This window comes from Mirounga leonina, unplaced genomic scaffold (genome assembly GCF_011800145.1).
Source record: "Mirounga leonina isolate KUSES-001 unplaced genomic scaffold, KU_Mleo_1.0 Mir_154, whole genome shotgun sequence".
Taxonomy (NCBI): domain Eukaryota; kingdom Metazoa; phylum Chordata; class Mammalia; order Carnivora; family Phocidae; genus Mirounga; species Mirounga leonina.
This window is the reverse complement of record NW_023270389.1, coordinates 44,311,780-44,334,486: the sequence shown is the minus strand read 5'-3', so window position 1 is coordinate 44,334,486 and position 22,707 is coordinate 44,311,780. Positions and strand designations below refer to the sequence as shown.

At 42.1% G+C, this 22,707-nt stretch overlaps 1 protein-coding gene across 4 annotated transcripts in view; it reads right to left on the bottom strand.

Annotated features, from left to right (window-relative positions):
• CUNH1orf21 (chromosome unknown C1orf21 homolog) overlaps nt 1-22,707 on the bottom strand; it is a 214,703-nt gene that overhangs the window by 173,819 nt on the left and 18,177 nt on the right. The window contains exon 1 of one of the 4 annotated variants that reach the window (XM_035010644.1): nt 17,026-17,594. The exons of 1 other annotated variant lie outside the window; for it this stretch is intronic. The gene's annotated coding sequence lies outside the window, so the exon portion shown is untranslated. Of the gene's footprint in view, nt 1-3,138; nt 3,229-17,025; nt 17,595-22,707 lie in introns of those variants that run through there. 2 more of the 4 variants (XM_035010647.1, XM_035010646.1) reach the window with 2 other exon arrangements.

Sequence of the window (22,707 nt, the reverse complement as noted above, 5' to 3'; positions counted from 1 at the left end):
CCTGTGGATAACTGGAGCCATCAGAAGCATCTATGTAGGCAAGTAGTATGCTGCACTTTACAAAGGTCAGCATAGAAGTGATACCACGTATGCACTGCGTATTTTAGACCAGACCTTTCTCAGGGCGCCTGGGTGGCTCAGTCGTTAAGCGTCTGCCTTCGGCTCGGGTCATGATCCCAGGGTCCTGGGATAGAGCTGCACGTCGGGCTCTCTGCTCAGCAGGAAGCCTGCTTCTCCCTCTCTCTCTGCCTAGCTCTTCCTGCTTGTGCTCTCTCTCTCACTGTGCCAAATAAATAAATAAAATCTTTAAAAAAAAAAAAATCAGACCTTTCTCAGTCCCTGGCAAAGAGGAGATTGGGGAAGAAAGCCTTCTGCATACCTACCCTTCTCTCTGCCAGCCCAGCAGAGAGCTCCTAGCACCACCCTTGGCAGCCTAAGCAGACAGAAAAAGATTTTCCATGGCTATGGTACTGGAGCAGAGCCAGGAAGACTCTAGGGCCTGGGTGACCACCATGCACACACTCCCCACCCCATCGCCCATCCCCGCAGAGGAAGAATTGCCAGATCAGCTATGCCACTGGAGGCCGAGAGATGGCCGTGCACTGCTGTCTCAGGCAGCAGCAAACACATACCTGCCTCAAAAATCCCCAGAGTGAGGAGGAATCCAGCGCCCTGAAAACAACTCACCCGCCCATGGCTCAGGACAGCCCAGAAAGGCTGCTACATACAGCTTCTCATTCTGCAAACCTGAGACAACAGAAGCATGGACCTTTCTAGTCTGACGTACCGATCCCAAACTTCAGTGTCACAATTCCATGACTGAATTAAGGTGGGTTTTGTTTTTGTTTTTTAAGATTCTGACACTTGTCTTTTGATATCCCAAACTCAATAATAAAAAATTCGGGATTCCACATTCTCATTCGCTAAAAACAGGAAAAGCAAAGCAGAGGAGTTCCTAATAATCTTAAGGATTCTGCAAAATCTCTCATGTTCTCCATTTAGTTCTTCAGCAAATGTTTTAACTCACTGAAAGCCTATAAATTTTGCAAGGATGTGGTGCTGTATTTTTCCTTCTTCCTCACAGAGGCACCAGACTTCAAAAGAAGGAATGATGAATGGGTATAGTTATAAATATTCCAATGCTAATGAGAACCAAAGATGAACTGTAGAAAAATCTGGTATTTGGGGGTTAGCTCTTGGCATGTGCTTGAGCTAACAGGTCCTGACCTCATATAAAAATTCCAGAGCTATTTTATCAAATAAGAAAAACAAAGCCAAAAAGTACTCATAAAGTACTGTAAATTCAGATTTCATCAAATATGATTTAATCAAAAAACATGTTTTCTAAAACATAGGTTAACAGACGGCTAATTGAGATATAAATTATATTCACGGACATTTTAAGCACTTTAAAGAATGGTTATTTGTCACTTCATCTTTCGTGGGGGAAAGAGAAATGTCAATCAAAGTCCTACAAACAGTAAAATGTGTTATGTTTGAAATAGCAACTCCTCTCATGTGAGAAGGGGCCCAGAGCGGAGAACATTCAGCGGGACGGAGGCAGGGCTGATTGACTGGTAAGTCTGTTACCTGCACCATACGTAACCAAGATCACAGCTTATAGGTGGAGGCTGCCTAGCGTTGCCTGATTCAGAAGGGAAAAGATCACCAGTTAAACTTGAATTTCAGATGAACGACAGATAATTTTTTACTGTGTCCTAAAGTATATCACATGGGATATACTAACAAATTGCTCACATTTTTGGTATATTATATTTTTATCTGGCACACACCTAATGCTACCTGGTGGTTGGCGAAGCTGCTAGAACATTTCAGCTGAATACGAGAAGAGCAGATCCCTCTAAGTAACTTTGTTGCCCTCAGACCAAAATCCAGTAATTCTTTTATGCCAGATGGTACCAAATGTGAATAAGCAGACACCTCAAGACAACATCCACAGTGTCCATGGAAACACGCTCAAAACCCGTCTGACTGCTTCCCTAAATTAATTTAGAATCATACAATCACAGAATTTTAGAATTGGGAAGACTTGCATAGATCCCTTTTTTTAAAAAAAGAAAAAAAATGATGTCATTCCCCAGCGCAAATAACCTTCCTACAACCAGTTACCAACATGAGAGTTAAGGAAAGTGACGTGGACACCACATTTAACCACAAGAGGGCCAAGAAGTTACCAGTGCCTCTCCCGCCCCAGCATTTATTTATTTTTCCAATGCTGGCAACGTGAGAGCCCGTTCCACAAGCGGTGATAGAAACACAGAAGAAAGGGACTATGAGCTCCCCGAGGACTGGATGGGTATTGAATTCATCTGTGTAACCGAAATGTTTGGCACTTGGTGGACACTCAATGAGTATTTGATGAATTAATGGGTGACTGTGTGTGTAGTCTTGAGTCACTGAGACCACATATGCTGGTTGGGAGAGATAGTGAAGCGGGCAAAAGCAAACAGGAGGGGAGCTCTGAGAACAGGGTAATGGGAGAATGCAGGATGACCACAGCCTTGGCTCTCAGGCCATCTTCTAACTGGATCCTCTTGTTTGTCCTATCCCCAGTAATGATGCAAAGATGTCATTATCCCCTACATTTGGGTCCTCAGGAAAGTAACCTGATCGTAGCCCAGGGTCAGCTCAGACCCAGCTGCTTGCCCTCTCCAAGACCATTTCATCCACAGGGATGGGGACACGGGCACAGATAGTGGCCCACTGGCTCTCACTAACATCTGTGACCCAAGGGAAAAGGAATTAGTTCCAGAATACAAAAAGAAATCAGACTATCAAAATTAGTACATGTTTGCTTAGATGACTATAAAACATTACTTTAAGTCAACAATCAAATGCAACTCAATGCTCACATTCTTAAAAAGAAGTCGTATTTAATGGGGAATATGGGTACATTCTATTAATTCTGATGCAAGGTTAAGTATGACCAGCCTTGACCAGATTCCTTCCTCCTCCTGTCGGAAGCTGTTCTAATGTAAATTACCAGGTAGACCACCTCACATAACATTTAGAAAAAGAATAATTCCTTCTCCTCCCTCCTATCTTCTGCCTCCTCAAAGCCGTTCATTATTGTAATGCCCTGACTTTAAATGCTGCTTCATGCAGCAATTTGTTTACCTGTGCGGTCTTACATAGGCTCCTGCACAGCGATGTACCATATGAAACAGCTGAAGAATTCAGTGTAGGTCTGCTGGGAAAAGTTCCAATGGCTGAAGAATGAAAAGAGGCACAAATACTAAAAATGGCATTTGAAGAGTGTTCACCTTAAGACACTGTATTCACTCAGTGAGATACTAACACCTCATAACATCCACTGAAGTGGGGTCTAGTCTCATCCTCATTTTACAGACAAGGAAACGGAGACCTAGAGAGGTTAAGTATCTTGCCTGAGGTCACACAGTGGAGCCAAGATTTAAACCTGGACAACGTGATCCTGTTTTAGGTAAGCTGTTGATTGTTGCAGTCCAGGAGTCGAATGGACAAAAAAGGGTCATTGCCCAAGAGTGGTTCAAACCTATAAAAATGTTAGGAAGGCCATGCCCCAAATGAGCTAAGATTGAGGGAAAGGGTGTGGGAGGGAGGGAGAAAAAAGACAACCAGACAGAGTTTTCTAAGCAGAGATGATTGAAAAGATGGAAAGGCAAGATGCACACTCCTCAAACTAAAGGCAGAACTACTCAGACTATATTTTGGAGCTGGAGGGTCACTATATTAGGAAGTTCCTAATACCAGAAGCTGGAGGGACACGTCGAATTCATTCATTTCAACCACCTCATTTAACGGACGGGCAGCCAAAGCCAAGAAAGGTTAAATAAGGTGTCCAAGATCACCAGGCTGAAGAGGATTCCAAGGCGTCCTGACTCTATTCCAGGGCTCCTCTCCCTCCAGCTGCTTCCCTGGGCCTGCTAGGGAGAAGTGAAAAATCAAAAGAACCTTAAAAAAAAAAAAAAAGAAAAAGCAATCCAGGATACATAAGGAGAACCTGATCTTTAAAGCCTCTCTGAGAAATCTTTGGGGAGCCACAAAGAGTTAAGGGAAGTTCTTGCAAAGGAAAGGAGACAGGTCAGAGTTTTTTGGGTTTTTTATAAATGGGGAGGATCCAGGAAACCAAACCAGTAGACAGAGTCTGTCTAAACTAAAAGGGGGCTCTCACGGACTTTTGTAAGCACTAGGTACTAACAAGAATTCACTAGGAATGTTATGTTGTGTTAGCTTTATATCCCGCTTTTTACAGTTTTTGATAAGCAGGAGAAGTCTGGTCCACTTAAAGTATCAAGACTTAGGCAGGGTATATGGTAGTCTCATACCTGGAGATGAAAATGGCAAAATAAAAGGGATTTGGCTCAAACATTGTCTTCTTAGGATACCTTCGGCAGCTCCACTGCAGACATGGAAACCCCACCTACCCTGAGTCCCACAGGTCTGCACACTCGCTCTGCTAGAGCTAAGGTGACAGCTTCCTGTGGTTCATTTACCTGGCTGGACCCCCCTAAGGGGATGGTAAGCTGATGAATCTGGAGCCCCTGCATGTTGGAGGATCTCGATTAGGGTTCGCCGAATGAATTCCTACTTCTCTTTATACGTTCATTATCTACTGAGGACCTACAATGTGCCAGGCACCGTGCCAAGCACCAGTATGCCGGGCTTATTAACAAGACAGACGCGATCCCTGCCCTCGGGGAACTTACAGTCTTCTGATAGGGACAAGGATAAAGCAAACAATCATACAAACAATTATAACAGTTCAGAGGGGAAGTACCGGATGCTACCAAAGGGGGCATTTAGGGAAGACGGTTCTGAGGAAATGACATGTAAGCCAAGAATCAAGATCAGAGTTAACGAAATAAAAGCTAGGAAGAGGAATACCTTCTAGAAGGAGAGCCTGAGCGAAATCCCCGAGGCAGGAAGATGCAGGACATAATGAGAGAACGGAAAGCAGCCCTGTGGGGCCGGAATATGGCCAAGCAGAGTGAGCCCCAGTAAGGTGAGGGGCCAAGCATGAGAGGTGCACAGGTCTCTGAAGACTCCTGCCCAGCGAGCCCACGGATGCACTGCCAAAGGGCTGACGGCTGAGAAACATGATCAGACAGGTTCTCTAAAGACCACTCTAGCTGTGGGTGCAGCATAAATGAGAGGGGAAAATAAAAGACCACCAATTACGCTGCTCCTGCAGTCATCCTGGCAAGTTTTGAATGGACAGACAAGTGGGTAAGAGCACTGTTTGGAGGAGTCACCCTTTATGTAACAATCACCCCAGAGGACATTTATGCTTGGGTGACAATTTCAGGAAGATCTTCATCACGTGGGGCCACCGTTTCTCGCTGGCTCCACCCTGGGTCTCTGTCCTTTCCAACACGTTATCTTGATGGGGGTGAGGCCAGGCAGGAAACCAGCCAAACCACTAGTACGTAAAAATCTGGGAGGGATGGCCGCGATCAGAAAGTTCATTGAACCACTACTGGACTCTCTTGTAGGTTCAGGAAAGAGAAGGTTGATAAAGATGAAAACTGAACGGTCTTGTTCTCACGGGACTCCCAGAGGCCCCAATGGGAAGGGGGGTAGTTTGGGCCCAACACACTTTAATACGGGGCCTACTAAGATAAGAGCTGTTAACAGCACTATAAACAAAGCTGTATGGACATGCACTAACAAGAGAAATTGATCCTGGCAGGGAAGTAGGGCAAGTTTCTTTCAAAACTGGCCTCTGACCTTCGCCTTTCAGGCTGAGTAACACTTTGAGGGGTAGAGGAGGGGAGGGAGGGGGCATACCTGGGAGCAGGAAGAGTCTGAATAAAATAAGAACAAAGAGGAGTGAGTCTGCTGGAGCCCAGGGGCAAGGCAGGCCTCGATCTATATGGCAAAACATCAGGATCAGCAATGACTTGCCCATTGACAATACCCATCCACAAACACCGTCTCATTTCATCTCACATTCATATCGAGGTCAGTAAGACTGATCTTGTTTGACAACAAGGCGCAGGGATGCTCCCCTCACCCAACCACACCCAAGGGATCGGCCCCATTCCTGAGCCTTGTTCCACTGGTCACCAGTGAAACCAAACAACGCTAACAGTGTGCCATTTCACAGAAAGAAAAATAAAAGCCACTAGTTAGGTTTTTTTTTTTTAAAAAGATTTTATTTATTTATTTCAGAGAGAGAGAATGAGAGAGAGCACATGAGAGGGGGGAGGGGCAGAGGGAGAAGCAGACTCCCCGCCGAGCAGGGAGCCCGATGCGGGACTCGATCCCGGGACTCCAGGATCAGGACCTGAGCCGGAGGCAGTCGCTCAACCAACTGAGCCACCCAGGCGCCCGCCACTAGTTAGGTTTTTAAAAGTTTTCCATACGCTCACGATGACCGTAAACGTAATACAGGCTGACAAATCCGGGGCTGCAGCTAATATCAGCTTCATGAAGATACAATTAGAGATTATGGTAAGGAACGGCCCTTCTGTGACCCTGAAGTCAAGAGAGCGCTCAGTCTGATTTCCAGCACGTCCACTTGCCAGCTGTATGGCTGTGGACTGGAAATTATTTCATTCCCAAGTGAAGTTTCCCCACATCTGGAAGTTGGGAGTCCTAAACCCACCCCACCGAGACTGCTGAAAGACCAGATGGAAAGTGCAGGGAACCAGGCTGGCACAAACCTGGAGCACTCTGTTAATGTTGGCCTTTATTAACTCTCTTTACAGCTCTCTGCCAAGGTCAGAACATGAGAGACACCATGCTCAACTGCAGGTTCCACGTTTTATGAGAGAGAGTGAAAATTCACAGACTGTTTGGGAAGGGGGATCATGAGAGAAGGTTCGAGAAAGCACTAGTCTTGCAAGTACAGACACCTAAAAGCCTGAGTTCTTGCCCTAGTTTTGTCACTAACTAGCTCTGTGATCTTAGGCATGTCACAACTTATTTGTGACTCAGATCCTACCTGTAAAGTGATGACGGTTGAGATATGAATTCCAAGTGACTCCTAAAGTCCCATTCAGCTCTAACACTCCTTCAGTTTTATGAATCCTGCCTTATGAGGGCCTTTTAAAAGGGAATGCGATTTTCCAAAAGAAATGATTGAAAAGCTCCATGCTCTAGTTTTAAAAATGATTAGAAGCAGTCACATAAAAGAAGAATACACTTAGTATGTTTTACAAGAAATAATTATAAAAGTAGGACCAATAGGAGAGCAGCTCAAAAGGGAAGCAGCTTTTGACTCAGGCTAAGGAAAAAAGAACTTTCCAACAATAAAAATTATTTGCTAATGGACACTCCCAGCACCTTGCCCAAAGTGGCACATAATAAACTCAAGAAATGATGGATAGGTGGATGGGTGGATGGGTGGGTGGGTAGGTGGGAAGGAAGGAAGGGAAGAGGGAGCTGGCTCAGGAGGGAGTAAACTTCCCCATACCAGCTGTGTCCAGGCATTAGCTGGATGATCCTCTGTAAGGGGCACTGCAGAACGGACTTCTATCCCATGTAGAAGGTTCTACTACAGGTCAATGTGATATTTATTTCCTCATTTCTCTCCCACTAACTCATACATATTTTATGTATGTATATTTTTATCAGATTAATTTCCCTAAAGGACAGTTCTGTTGATGTCACTCTCCTACTCAGAAAAATTCAATGGCTCCCCATTGCCTCTTCAGTTAAGTCCACAAACCTGATATATATTTGAGGGTTTATTCCAGCTCTACCTTAAGGACTTTTATTCATTTTTCAAATCCCAACTTGGCTCTATTCCCCATCAAGAAAATGACCACTCTTCACCTTCTCCCCTACCAATTATCTGAACTGTGTCTATTGCTGTATATTATTGCACACAATTACAATGCATTCAGTGACAGTCCTTCTCGTCCATGAGACTGTGAAGTCCCTGCATGAGGGAGGAATCTTTGTCTCTGTACCTCCAACAAGGAGGAGAATACTTGACTTTTAGTAGTCATTCTATAACAATAGAAATTGCTTATTGTTTATCATAAACCAGGCATTCTGTTAAATTCCTGATATGCAATATCTGCTTCGATCTTTAGAACAACTCTGTTGTCCCCAGTAAATATATAAGGAACTGGGGGTAAGGGAATATAAATCTGCACAAGACACAAAGCCAGTAAGTGGTCGGGGTTGGATTCAAACCTGGTACCTCACGCCTCGAAGTCCTGGACAGGAAGCGTTCCGTATGCTCCTTTCCTGCAGCAAGTCCATCTATGACAGCTAAAACACGTTATCCATTCACTCATTCAACAAAGCACTGACTGCGCCATTAGGGGACAGGATCCGGATGTAGAGTTCCTGCCCTCAAGAAGTTTACAATTTACCGTGTGAAAGAGACAAACCAACAATTATGGCACAGTGCAATAATGCTACCAGAGAGATATAGATAGGAAGAAAAACATTTCAACCAAACTGGGGAGACAGGAAATACTAATTATAGCAATGACTTCTAATTATTGAGCACCTACTGCGTGCTGAACAATGTCTTGAAAATCCTATCACAAGGCTTTACAAATAAACAAACTGCAGCCGAGCAAGATCATAGTGTGGTTAAGTGGTTGAGATAATAGTTTCTGGAGGCAAAGTGCCATTGTTCTAGTCTCGGTACCGCTGGTTTCTAGCTGTGCCCTTGAGTGCCATCCATACCTTAGGTCCTCCATCTCTAAAATGGGAACAGTTCCGAGTCACACGGATGTTGTAGGGATGAAGCCTAGGCCAGGCACTGAAAATGCTCCCTGATACTGCATAAAGCTTATTAAGTAACTTGACCCAGAGCATACCAAGTATCTGATTCCAGTATCCATATGTACAAAGCCTTCCTGAGGAACGCACCTGTACCCAGGTGATGCTAGGGCTGAGCTTTGAAGGCAAATGTAGGTGTAAGGGCAGGGAGGGTATGACTGGCTACAGAAACAGCCAACATTCCACACTGCCCTCTTCTTTCTCCCAGAGTCTTGACCCAATGAAATCCTATCCATCAGCCAACAAAGCCATCCTATTAGACCCCTTCCATGAATGTGCCCCTAATCTCCCTCCCAGACACTTAGCTGACGCCTCTTGGGTCAGGGTCAGTCTTGTGTATACAGCTGGTATTTATACACTTTCACCCATAAACTATGCACACACATACGTGCATATGAGCAGAAATCCATGGGGCTTCTAGAATGCCTCACATTCACAGGGCAGGTACTTTACAAAGCACCACAAGACAATGATCATCAGCTCAAGTTCAGAGATATTTGCTATACTAATTACCATTCCAAAGCTAAAATTAGAAACCATCCCCAAACTGCAGACAGCTCTACTGTAAACAATATTTCCTACTCATCCTAACCCATCATCTTGAGTTTTTCACTAATGGGGGAGGTAAACTATGATTTATTATTTAAAACTGCAGCTCCATCTAAGGAGCTTAAAAACAGACAGGAGAATGTGAGACAAAAGAAATCTCTACCCTTCCTAATACATATTTATCTGAAACTGTCACATCTGTTTTCTTGGCTTCCTTGTAAGCTGGAGTGGAAGAAAGTGGGAAGCATTTTTACATTAAAAATTATCAGAAGCACAGGGGCACCTGGGTGGCTCAGTAGGTTAAGCATCTGACTCTTGATTTCAGCTCAGGTTAAGATCTCAGGGTTGTAAGACTGAGGATCCCCCCACCCCCCAGTGAGCCTCCTGCTCAGCAGGGAGTCTGCTGGAGATTTTCTCTCTCCACCCCGCCCCTTCCCCCCACACTCTCCTCCTCTCTAAAATAAATAAATAAATCTTTTAAAACATTACAAATAAAATAAAAATTATCAGAAGCGTAATAAAAATTTCCTAACATCATTCTATGTCAAATATTGTTTTATTTTAAAAACTAAAGGAATTTTATTTTTTTCATGGCCAATTGATCAAGAATGCAATCAATCCACTGTGATAGCAGATCTGGGGGAAAATGCACCAAAAAATGATGAAACTGTGAAGTTACTAAAGGAAAGAGGCAAATATGAATTCCATCTCTTTTCTTTCTTTCAGCCCAATTATAGAAGGGGTAGGCAGATATGAGGCTATAACGCAGGCAACGTTAATAGAAAAAAAGCAAAAGATCAAGAAGATCCAAACATTAAATAATCGTCTCTCCTCTCAGGAGTACTCTGAGCACTGATTTAATCTTTATTACAGGTCTATTTAAAAAAAAAAAAAAATCATGGGACGTGTGTCGCTGGCTCAGTCAGTAGAGCATATGACTGGATCTCACGGTTGTAGGTTCGAGCCCCATGTTGGGTATAGAGATTACTTACAAATAAAATGTTAAAAAAATAATAATAATTGGCTTAAAAATACCTAGAAAATTAGGGGCGCCTTGGTGGCTCAGTCAGTTAAGCGACTGCCTTCGGCTCAGGTCATGATCCCAGGGTCCTCGGCGTTGGGCTCCCTGCTCAATGGGGAGCCTGCTTCTCCGTCTGCCTCTGCTGCTCCTTCTGCTTGTGCTCTCTCACTCGCACTCTCTCTCTCAAATAAATAAATAAAATCTTTAAAAAAAAAAAACTTAGAAAATTAGAATTGAAAGAAAATTTATTATTATTTTTTGGCTTTGAGGGTTAAGGGATTAACTTATTTCTAGCAACTTAAGGTTAAGCAACAAGAAAGATTAAAGTACATTTTTATGCCAAATAGTACATTTAGGGGGCTTCTCCAAAAACAAAAAGACAGGGATCAAATATTGGCCAAGGTTAAAAATAAAGAAGGACTAATGGGGAGGCAAACCTATCAGACTAAGTCATTTTTTCCTCATAATAGTCTAAAATTAGATCCCTTAGCAATGCTTACTTTCTTTAAATAAAAATGATATAATATCACAAACTTCCCTTTTAAACACCACTGAGGTACTTGGGTTCCATAAGTACTTGACAGCTAACTACAAAGCTAACCAGACCTAGAGATTTTAAGTCTAATAAAATGTCACAGCCAACCTGGTGAAATCTCAACTCTTATTTGAAGTACCCAGTCTATAAACCCAAAGCTATATGGACAAACACACTCCACAAGTAATTTTAGGGCACAAAAAAGGCCTCAGCTTTCATCCCCCCAAGATACATTAGTAAAATAAATGGAATCAGCCTTTTTCCTTCTTTCAAAGCCTAAATCTGGCTCTCAGAGGTAGTAGGATATTGTGAAGAGTTCCTTCACGCTGGGATCTCTGATGCCCACAGTGGTACCAGAGGGAAATTTTGTTATGTTTATGTTAGGAAATTTTTATTATGCTTCTGATAATTTTTATTTTATTTTTAATGTTTTAAAAGATTTATTTATTTATTTTAGAGAGGAGGAGAGTGTGGGGGGGAGGGGCGGGGTGGAGAGAGAAAATCTCCAGCAGACTCCCTGCTGAGCAGGAGGCTCACAACTCACAGTCTTACAACCCTGAGATCTTAACCTGAGCTGAAATCAAGAGTGGTACATGCAGACCCAGGATCTGAACCCGAATTCCAAGTTCTAGTCTAACATGAAGGAGTTAAAGATGACCCCAAGGTCTCTGCTCTTCATCTCCACTGTGCTCTGCACAGCACCAGAGTGATCCTATTAAAACTAAGTCAGATCTTGTCATCCCTGTGCTCAGAACTCCCCCTTCACCTTCCCTGTCAGAGTAAAAACCAAAGCCCTACAATGGCCTCCAGGCCACTATAGATTCTGACCCCTGTGTCCTCACGTCCTGATTGTCTCTTTGCTCACCAACTCCAGACACACTGGCCTCTCTGCTCTGGCTGCCCTCTGCCCGGAATGCTCTTCCCCCAAATATCTGCATGACTAATTGTCACCTTCAAATATTTGAATAAACGTTTCCCTCCCAATTAGATTCGTTTAAAATTACATGTCTTTTAAACTCCATTATTTTTCTTTCTCCATGGTCCTTACCACTTTCCAACAAATGACACAATTGATTTCTTTATTGTGTTTCTTGTTTATTGGCTTGTTTCTTCCAGCTAGAATGAACGCTCCCTGAGGGCAGGAATTTGCTTGTGTTTGTTAACTGATGCATCTCAGGTGTTCGGTATGTAGCAGGTGTTCAGCAAATATTTGTAGGATGAATAAATAAGGTCTTCTATTGCTCTAACTTCTTATGATTCCATGAAGTATCCAGTACTTCCCGCTTGGCAAACTGATAACTGGTTATTTCACCACAGATACCAACACAAGAAACTGATTTGTCAAGTTCAAAAACATTTAATTAATTGCCACCATTTATTGAGAATTTACTATGAGCCAGGTACCATGTTTTAGATGTGTTTTCTCATTTAATCATCACCAAGCGCCAATTAGAAAGACATTACATTCCTCCCTAATTTTTTAAGGAGCCTAAGGAAATGTAGGCTCAGACAGGATAAGAGAGTAACCCAAGACCATACTGTGTGACCTATGAGGGCCCATGCTGGGCTGTCTGCACATCCAGGGCCATCTGACGCCCCATTCTGCCTCCTTCATCATAAACCTGGTTCCGCTCTTCACTAGCACAAACAACAGAGACCCCATGGCTGTGTTATGGGAAGACTCCAGGGTACAGTTAATTATACAGAGAAAATCTGGGCTAAAAAAAATAAATAAATGCAACAAAATTTTGTGAAAGAATCTGTACTTTTATAATAAAACATATGGTCATTCTTATAAAATCATTCTGATACTGTTAAAACCAAACCAGTAACAACAGAACTTGAAAGGGAGACGCCATGATTAAACTCAGCACCAGTCTCCCTAAAGACTTGCTTATGTGACCAGGATAGCCCCCGACCCCTTCACTGAGCCTCGGCACTATTGGCTGCAGATTCTGAGACTCACTAAGTGAGAAAAATCTATCTGCAAAAAATAATGAATTTACAAAAAAAAGGCACGCTGTAAATTCAACCAGCTCCAGATCACAATTTCTGAGGTTGGCAGGAGTATTTTGAGAGCCATTACACAAGCCCAGTAGAACAAAACCTGAGTCAACTCAGACAGCTGAGTTCAGCAGTTCCCAGAGAATGACAGAAAAAGGATAATTCTATCAGAGGCTCTTTTCTCTGAACCATCTTACTGGTGGACCAAAGTCTTCATTGATGCCAACCCACAAAGGAGACACGGCCCATGAGCAAAAGTTTCTGGAAGGGTTAGCTTCTCTTCCCACGGAGAGGGAAATGGTCCAAAACAGCCACCCACTTCTATGGCTCAGAATAGGCTGTGTGGTTAGAATAGGCTGGGATGCCCGTCCTGAGGCTACCGTCACCACCTTAACCGACTCCTGAACCCCAGACACTGGGGGGCAAGGCCAACCGAGGGTTCTCCCGACTCCCACACACAGGGCACGACAACGTTATGTCCCAGTCAGACCTGGCCTATTCCAACCATCTGATTCCATCAGATCTTCTTATCCAAATTCTCCTGGGGGTTTCTCAACCAGACACTGCTTTCACCTTTCTGAGGTGGGAGGTGGGAGCCTTCAGTGACCATGGACAGAGGTAAAAGGAGAGTCCCGCATGTTGGCGTTGCCTCATCCAGAAGAAATATCCGAACTTCAAAGTATCGCACGGATAACTGAAGTTTTTCTTTTACTTGATAATTCTAAATTGTGAGTTCAATATCTAAAATTAGATTACGCATAAATGCCAAGAATTCCTTTTGTGATAATCATTAAAACCCCAAATTTAAAATCCCTGCTTAAATGGTTTTAATCAAGAGAGCAATCCAAAGTCTTAATTTTTCAGGTCTATTATCTGTAGAAATTTTTACTTTATTAGTAATGTAAAACAAGCAGGCAGTCCCTAGGAAAAGAATTTTTAATTAAAAGCCTTCACAAGTATTCCATAACCACTTTGAGAGCTATCTTGACGCATGGATGCCTTTGGGGGAGGGGTGTACCTAGGCTCTAACTGTACTTGAAAAATAGCATTGTCGCTATGGAAGCAGCTCTAAATTTTGACTGTTCTTCCTTATGCTAGCAAAGGCCATGTTCTTTATATGCAGCTTTTCTTTTCACTGAAAAGGGCTTTGACAGTAATCCACCTAGGGTATAGCATGCCCTGCCTCACCTAGGTACCACCCTTCTGACATGCTGTCAAGTACCATGCTTTCAGCTGAGCCCCAAACATAGAGGTAGAGTATAGATCAATGGAAATACCAGCTTCAACCCCCCCCCAAAAAAGATGACTTTCATTCATTCAACCATTCATTCCTTGAAGGAATCACAGATAAGGCCCATTCAAGTTCTTGTCACTGGCCTAATTATGATCTCTCTTTTCTGGACCCTTTACTGACAACTACAGTCTCACTATTGAGCAAGCATGACCAAGTTTTGTTTAAAAACAAATGTTTCGGAGCACCAGGGTGGCTCAGTCGGTTAAGCGTCTGCCTTTGGTTCAGGTCAAGATCTCAGGGTCCTGGGATCGATCCCCACGTTGGGCTCCCTGTTCAGCGGGGAGCCTGCTTCTCCCTCTCTCTCTGCCCCCTCCCCCTGCTTGTGCTTTCTCTCTCTCTCTGTCAAAAAAAAAAAAACTTTAAAAAATAATAATAATAAATTGCAAAATAAATAAATAAATAAACACAAATGTTTCATAAATTTTACATTTAAGAGTACAGGCTTTTGGAGTGGTCACCTTTAGAAAGCAGCATGTCTTCCAGTAACATGAAGAAGCTGCTCCAGTGTTTGCGATTCCTCTTTCTGAGCCGTTTCCATTTCAATAGCTTAGAGACAGTAAGTTGTCATTCTCTGAAGATGTATTTGATTCTGGGAAGCACCCAAAAGGCCTTTAGAGCCCAAGCTTTCCAAATAATGTAGGTAATCATGTTGAGTAATATTGTTTTTCATAAAAATGAGGTGTGACCATTAAAGTAATAAAACTGGTTTTCTTATGAGGATCATAACCAGACTCTGAAGGCAAACGCACAAAAAAGTTCAAAAAGTGTTTGGTGATGGATAGTCTTGGTTTTTGGTTGTTTTTAAGCAAATGGCAAGATCTTTAAAATTAGTACAAAATGAACCAAAGCTACTCCGAAGACAGTTTTTCCCACTTGGACGCACATATGAGTATATGCAATAAATTATATTAATAAATTCTGCCAACTGCCCTTAATTTAACATTTTGATTAATTTCCACAAAATCTTATCCTTTTTCCCCCATCATTCTCATTAATTTAAATCATTCACTGTGATAGCAAAAAATATTAAAATATATGAATCCCTCAAGGAGCAAGTGATCAAATGCATGAAAGCAAAGTCTTCTTTAGCATCTTAGAATTAAAGTGGATTTCGAGAGCATCCATCCAATAGATATTTATTGAGCAAATATTAGGGAAGAGAGAAAGAGAGATGTTCAGTTTGCCAAGATTAACCATCTAAATCTCCTTGAGTAAGTCATCTATTTAGGAGGATGGTTTTGTGGCGGTGAAGATGGAATTTATCCTTAGCAATCTTTTAGGCGTGGGAATGTTATTTTCAGTTTTCAGTAAGTGGAAGGGAGCAGGGTTTCCTATTATATTATAACAGGAATACGTCTATGTTATGATACCGAGAACAAGCTTCCCTAGCCACAGTGGAATCACCATTTCTATCCTGGGGCCATGGTGGTGGCTATCAGCATTAAAACTTCCATCTCAAGTCAATTCATCTTCTTGAAATAATCAATGCTCCAGGAAAAAGATGAACTCCACAGCTCCTATTTGCACATTCAGGTCAATTAGCAGAGAGTAGGCATAACAGTCTTCTAGATGCCTGGAAGTGGAGTGTTGCTCTAGCAAACCCTTAAAAATGTAGATGGTGGCTTTCTCATTTTACTTGCCCCCAAGATGCCTCTGATATCTTCTCTTCTATTTCATTTTTACAAGGCTTTTCAAAGTCTACTAAATTGATTTCATGACTCATTAATGGGGCACTTCCCACAGTTTGGAAAACAATGACCTACACCAGATGTTTTTGACAGTGTGGCCCACAGTCCATTTCCACCAGAACAGAACATGCAAAGAAAAAAAAAAAAAGCAAATTCCTGGGCTCCATCCCAGACCTTCCACAACAGATGATCTGTTGGTAGAGTCCATGAACTGTCATTTCAATGAGCTTCCGAGGTCATTCTGATGTGCACTGAAGTTTGAAAACTTGTCTTGACCATTACCCAGCCATAAATCATAAGGAAAATAGGTCCAAAGAGGCTACATGGTTTTTCAAGATCATACTGCTAATTAGTAGCAAATCCAACAGCAGGGATCGTGCCTCCTGTATTCCTGGGGAGTGTTCTTTAAAAACATAAAGAACACCATTCATGCCCATCTCTGATCCATATCCCCCAAATTTACTCAATGGTCACGCCCACTGCTGTATCTCCAATGCCTAGAACAGTGCTATGTCTGGGTTGGGGGGATTAGGAAGAACCCCAGAAATGTATGTCTTATCATTTCCAAAACTAATATTCCAAGAAGACAGGAGTATAAAATCATACGTATGGCCAATCTAACAACCAGCGCACTGTTTAGTAAGCATTGATCTTCATCAAATGTACCCTGACCTAACAAAACAAATGATTTGCAAGAATGAAAAATGAAATAATGGAGGCAAAGGTGTTTTGCTTTCCCTTTATACAGGTAAGAAGAAAACAGTGGCCAAAAGGGGCAATAAACTAGCAATAAAAAGTGTCAGTTTTAGTTCCTAAATCATAAAACTGACAAATGGTTTTCTCATATTCTTTTTTTTTTTTAAATGTTTTATTTATTTATTCATGAGAGTCAGAGAGAGAGAGAGGCAGAGGCAGAGGGAGAAGCAGGCTTCCCGCGGAGCAGGGAGCCCGATGCGGGACTCGATCCAGGACCCTGGGATCATGACCTGAGCCGAAGGCAGACGCTTAACCATCTGAGCCACCCAGGCGCCCCGGTTTTCTCATATTCTAACAAAGGAATAATATCAACAAAAAGCAAGTCGATCAAGGATACTAAATAAAGCTAACTATATGTAATAGAATAAAAACAGACCATGGAATTGGAATGTTTACTGTCAAATTTGTGGTTTGGTTAGGCTGAGTTTACCTTTCTAATATCAATTTTTCCATTTGAAGGGCTCCTCCAGTTAATTCAAGTTCCCATGGGTCAGGCGTTAGGGTCCACAGCTATGACCAGTGATCTATGAGGATTCCACTGAGTAATATTGGCCCTCTCTTCCAGAAGCAGTCCAAGGATGGTTTTCTAGGGTCTAAAATCAAATTAATTCAATATGCATCTACTGAACAACATTAACTTCTGGCCGGTGTGACGCTGTAGGAGTAGGAAGGGATGTAAGTAGACTCTTCAGTTCTCAAGTCGCATAATTGATACAAAAACCTCTCAGTGCGTACGTAAGTACTAGGTTATTATCAATAACCACACAAGCAGGTACACAATGACCAACTTCTTTACCTGGAAGGAAGGAGCAAGTAATTGTAATGTATACACAAGAGGACTTCTTTTTTTCAGGGAAATATGCAAGCAAAATATTCAGGGAAATATGCAAGCGTGAGGTAGAGGGGCCTCCGCAGGGCACCTCCTCCCTGACTTTGAGACTCCTCTGTCCTTCACTTTTCTTTCGACTTCTCTGGCAAAGTCCAGGTAGAAAAAGAGACTTGAAGGTGCCCCGCCCCACAGACTTGCACACATGGGCCATATTTTTTCAGGGCAGAGAAGGCAGTGGGAGTAAAGGCAAAGCTGACACATTTCTCTCACTTCATTCCCTACATCACTCGCTAAGATTCCCACAGTGTTCTCTGTAAACAGGGGCTGATGAGATAGTCAACCATGTCTACAAACTCAATGCCTTGGGTTATTGAGCATTTTTCAGAAACATACTTCCCTGGTAACTCAGGTCTGACCGTAGCTACTTCAGAGATTTATTGCCAAGCTCAGCAGCTGATCAAAATAAGAAAGAAATATTCTACAGATTTCAAACACTTTTATGAACCTAAAGAGAAAAAAATCAACTCTGGCATCGTTAAAATGTTAATACAGGAGTTCTATCCTGATCCATAGCAGCTACTCACTCCCACACTTTAATCATCATTAATTCTGTGAGATTTAGTTCAGATAAATTTAACAACTGACTGCAAATACACTTCATAATTTTTATCAGGATTCGAGGATGGGCTTCACCTCTGGAGTCTGATGACAAATACTCTTGTTTTAAGAAATTGCGCCACGTACGTTTCATCACACATGCACATATATACACATCAAAACATGTGTGAAGCCCCAATCACTCCTTTGCTTGAAGAATTCAAGAAACTACTCATGGAGGACCCTGCAGGATCACCCCAGTAACACAAGTCCTCCAAAGAGATACAGAAAAAACAGCAGAGATTGGATTTCTTTCGCTTGCTCTCAGGGTTTTGGGATGACTGTATCTCGAGAGTTAATCCCTCCAGATGTATAAATGTAATGTCTGACATTGCTCCCCACCTGCAGTAATCAAGCAGAAGTATCTCTAGAAAAGGCTCAGGAAGAAATCTGGATTTTTCCCAAGCAAAGTTGAACTGTCCTCACTCCGTGTCCCTTTCTCTCCATATGCATTTCTCTCCGTGTGAGGAGAAGCAAAGATATATTTTTATCCTATAACTGAATCTTGTCATTGATAATGTTTCTTCCTCTCATAGGGCTACAGGGAAACTCAGGGCCAGATTTGCAGACTACCTTTCACATAATTAGGCAGAGCCTTACTGAATGCCTTTCTAGATTTTAACGCTCTTCTGGTTTCATCTGTGTGATCCGTATGCCACTTTTGTTCCGCTTTCTTCGTCTTTATTAACGTGTTTCGTTAAGAAACAGACAAGTAAGTACCTAAGCAATGTCTATCCTGCATGAGGCTTCCCCCAAGCATTCACCACCTGTCACGATGTTCCCAAGCATGCAGACATGTTCACATTACCCCGAGTCCATAATTTCTATCTTCAAGCACACATTCCTTACACGAGAAAACCCACTGCTGGCTTGCTGACAATCCTGAGGGGTTCATCCTCTCCACTTAACAGTGGATGGTAGTGCTGTCTTCTTTGGAGTGGTATTTAAACCTGGCTTCATTGTTAACTAAGAAAATCCTATCTGGCAGGATTATTGAAAAATGGGGATTCGCGAAGTAAAATAATTCAACTAAAAACACAGAAATGTAAAAAGCACCCAATGATGTCATCGTTGTCACACAGCCCGTCCCATTAAAAAGCCATCTGTATGCAACAATAAAGGAAGACAGAGTAGATGGTAAATTATGCCTCCACATCACAGTTCTCTCTGGAATTTTATTCGATCATAAACCTCCATATCAAATAGTTTCTACATGTTCACTCATCTCTGCCTAACGTCAGGTACGTGATTAGCGCCAGGAAAGCATCACGTAAGTTTTGAATCTCGCATCCAGGTCTGCAACAGTGAGACGAGCTTAGTGGACTGAGGACAAATTTTAGCTTGTGACAGAAATAACATACAGAACCTGGTAATCTCTCATAATAAACTCAGGATGGGGCATTTAAAAAGAAATTCATATAACCAAGAGCTTTCAGCTACGTTGGTTTTAAGAAGAGATCATTGAACTTAACCACACCCTAATTTGAAAGTAGCACAGAAAGCTGCCCAGCGGCCACACTTTACTGCAAAAGATAGATAAATATTCTTATTTTGCAATCATGAATAAGGGGGTAATATTCCCTAGTCCATCTGCAGAGAAGCCCTTTTAGGGCCTAGAAAAGCCAGCAGGTTTTCCAAGCCTGCTTAATGCCAAAACCAAAGAACTAGATAGGACCTCACTGATTCTTGCATTTGATCATAAACGTCCCTGTAAGCCACATGCATTCATGTTTAAGTCTCCATGTTTATTGAAACCAAAAATCACTGGCAGCGTGCCGGGTGGCTCAGTCAGTTAGGCATCGGACTCTTGATTTCGGCTCAGGTCATGATCTCAGGGTCGTGAGATCCAGCCCTGAGCTGGGTGTGGAGCCTGCTAGGGATTTTCTCCTTCCCTCTCCCTCTGCTCCCTCTCCCCAACCCTCTCTCTCCCTCTCTAAAAAGCAAAACCAAACCAAACCAAAACAAAAAAACATTGGCAATAAAATAGAATCAATAGGGCATTTTCTCTAAATTAGAAATATTTCATTAATATTATCTCTATAAGATTTTAGAATTGCCTGAGAGAAACAACTCTAATTGATACAGAGATTTAGGGGAAAAAACATATTTTGGCAAATTAACTTTTATTACATCACATAAAATTAATCCACAGTATATATATATTAGGAGAAAATCTGAAAACTGACCACAAGTTCTCGCTCAGTACTGTCATATACCATTAGCCACCTTCATCCACCTAAAATTCGTTGTGATTCATTTCAATATACAGAAATACACTGGAAATGAACTGGCTTTCATTACTGTTTCAACACTGCCTACCAAACCAAAGGCTGAATCTAAGCTATTTCTTGTGCTGTTAACATATTTGATCAAAATCATTCAACACGTTCAAAAATTATTAGAGTATGAAATCCAACATATACACCTAAAAGACATCTTTGGTCTCAGCATAACTCTTCCTCCCAAGACAAATTCTGACTTCTTGAAACATCTTTACCTATCCAGACACAGGTATAATTATGAGGACATTGCTTTCAGAGCCATATTTCCTAGATTAGCAAACTAATCACAGATCTTTTATCTACTGTAGTTCTTTTTCTTTGCTTTTGCTTGCCAGAACAATATATCCTTTATTTTTTTTTTTTAGAGCTTTTATGTATTTGAGAGAGAGAGATCGAGAGCACGAGCAGTGGAAGGGGCAGAGGGAGAAGCAGACTCCCAGCTGAGCAGGGAGCCCAACACAGGGCTTGATCCCAGGACCCCAGGATCATGGCCTGAGCCAAAGGCAGATGCCTAACCTGAGCCACCCAGGCGCCCCACAATAAATCCTTTAAAAAGAAGAATCTTGCTGCATATTTATTAGATATTATTTTAAAATTTAAGAACAGACTCTTCATTTCTATTATAATGGAAAAATAAATTCCCTGCTGTCCTTACCCTTTCTTCTCCATAGTCTATCACTTTTACCACTCATAAGTTCGCCAGTTTTTCATACTCTATCCCTATTCTGCTATATGTCTTTCCCTGACATTATACAAATTTATATAAATGTTTTGATTCTTTTCCGTGGTAGCTACTCTGCAGTGCTACTTGAGAAAGGGCATAAATAAGAGCAAAGCCAACTGAGACTATAGCTTAGAACAGTGAGATATTACTCAGCAACCCACAGAGAAGGGAAATGAAACAATGAATACCCAGAGCCCCTGGAGTCGCCATAGCATTTAATTCAATTCTGCACGATTTGTGGAGGCCTGTCATGAACCAGGCAATGTGCTTGGTAGGCAGTGAGCTATAAAGAAAGGGCAGGCTGTGTGGACCAAAGACCTCACGCCACAGGGAGTTATTAATTGGTGGTCTGTAAAGAACTATTAATTCATGACCACGAGAGTTATGTTACTTTGGTAAAGATCACTTTCTTCTTATTCTTTTTGTTTTAATTTGCCAAGATCCATTAGGAAGCCCTGTATTCCTGTAGGACACCTGGGAAGGGATTATGTGACACCCCACCTGCCGTCCTCCCATTCGCCATCTAAAGCCCACATCCCACCTGCATTCCATTACTACCTCATTTCATTTATTTCCTCCCCAGTAGTGTGAGGTGCTTTCCTTCTACAAAGGCTGAAGATCAGAATCAATTCCAACACAAGAGCCTACTCACTGACAAACACAAGCAGAGCAGATTTCTGGCCCTCCACTGAAGCTCACCTGGACAGAATAGAAACTACAAGCCAAGAGGTTAGCCAACTGCTGGCTGGAGATCATCCCCACACTACAAAACATGCCGAAGAAAACTTTCTTTGAACATCGAGTAAGAATGAAAAACAAACAAACAAAACACAAACAAAAAAACCCAAAATGCTGAATAGAAGACAGAAATGTTGGAGGCTCTCCACATTTCATTTTCTCAGCTGAAATAACTCTTGGTAGTCTAGTACAGAAAGGATGCTGATATCCAAACCCATTAGGTCACTGTGAGAATAGCTGTGTGATGAAGGCATAGACTTTGTTCTCAAATTTTCTGATGGAGCTTTGTCAGAACTAAATAAAAGGACCCTAATTTGCCATTTTTGTTATGCATGAGGCTTCATCAGATTGGGATGCTGGAGAAAAGGTGGTGAAACCTGACCAGGCTTACAACAGCTTTTTCAAAGGTCAGACTATCCCCAAAGGATGGGAAAGCCTGCAGGGGGGATCTGCCTTCACATTCTATCTGTTCAGTGGCGCAGTGACTATTCCTATTTCTAAGTGCTTACCAGGGATTCTTTATTCCTTACAAATACAGATAAAAATTCCTCCTTGATTATAAACATTTTGACTTATAGCTCAATTTAGCAAAGCTCCAGGCCCTAGCAAATGACCCAAATAACCCTTTGTTGATCTGGGAGTCAAAATACTAACGATGAATTAAAAAAAAAAAAAAATCAAGGCAATAAAAAAATCCAATAGAGCAGTGTTTTCTCCCTGATAGAATGGGTCCCACTGTTGGGACATAGAAGAAAGTCTCTTTGGAGGCAGGGTTTGCCAACAAGCACAAACCCTCCATACCCAGGGCTGCTGCAGCAAAATAAATTTACTCACCTCCTCTGTTCATTCAGCTGTCCGTCTCGGTAATGAAAAGTAATGTTT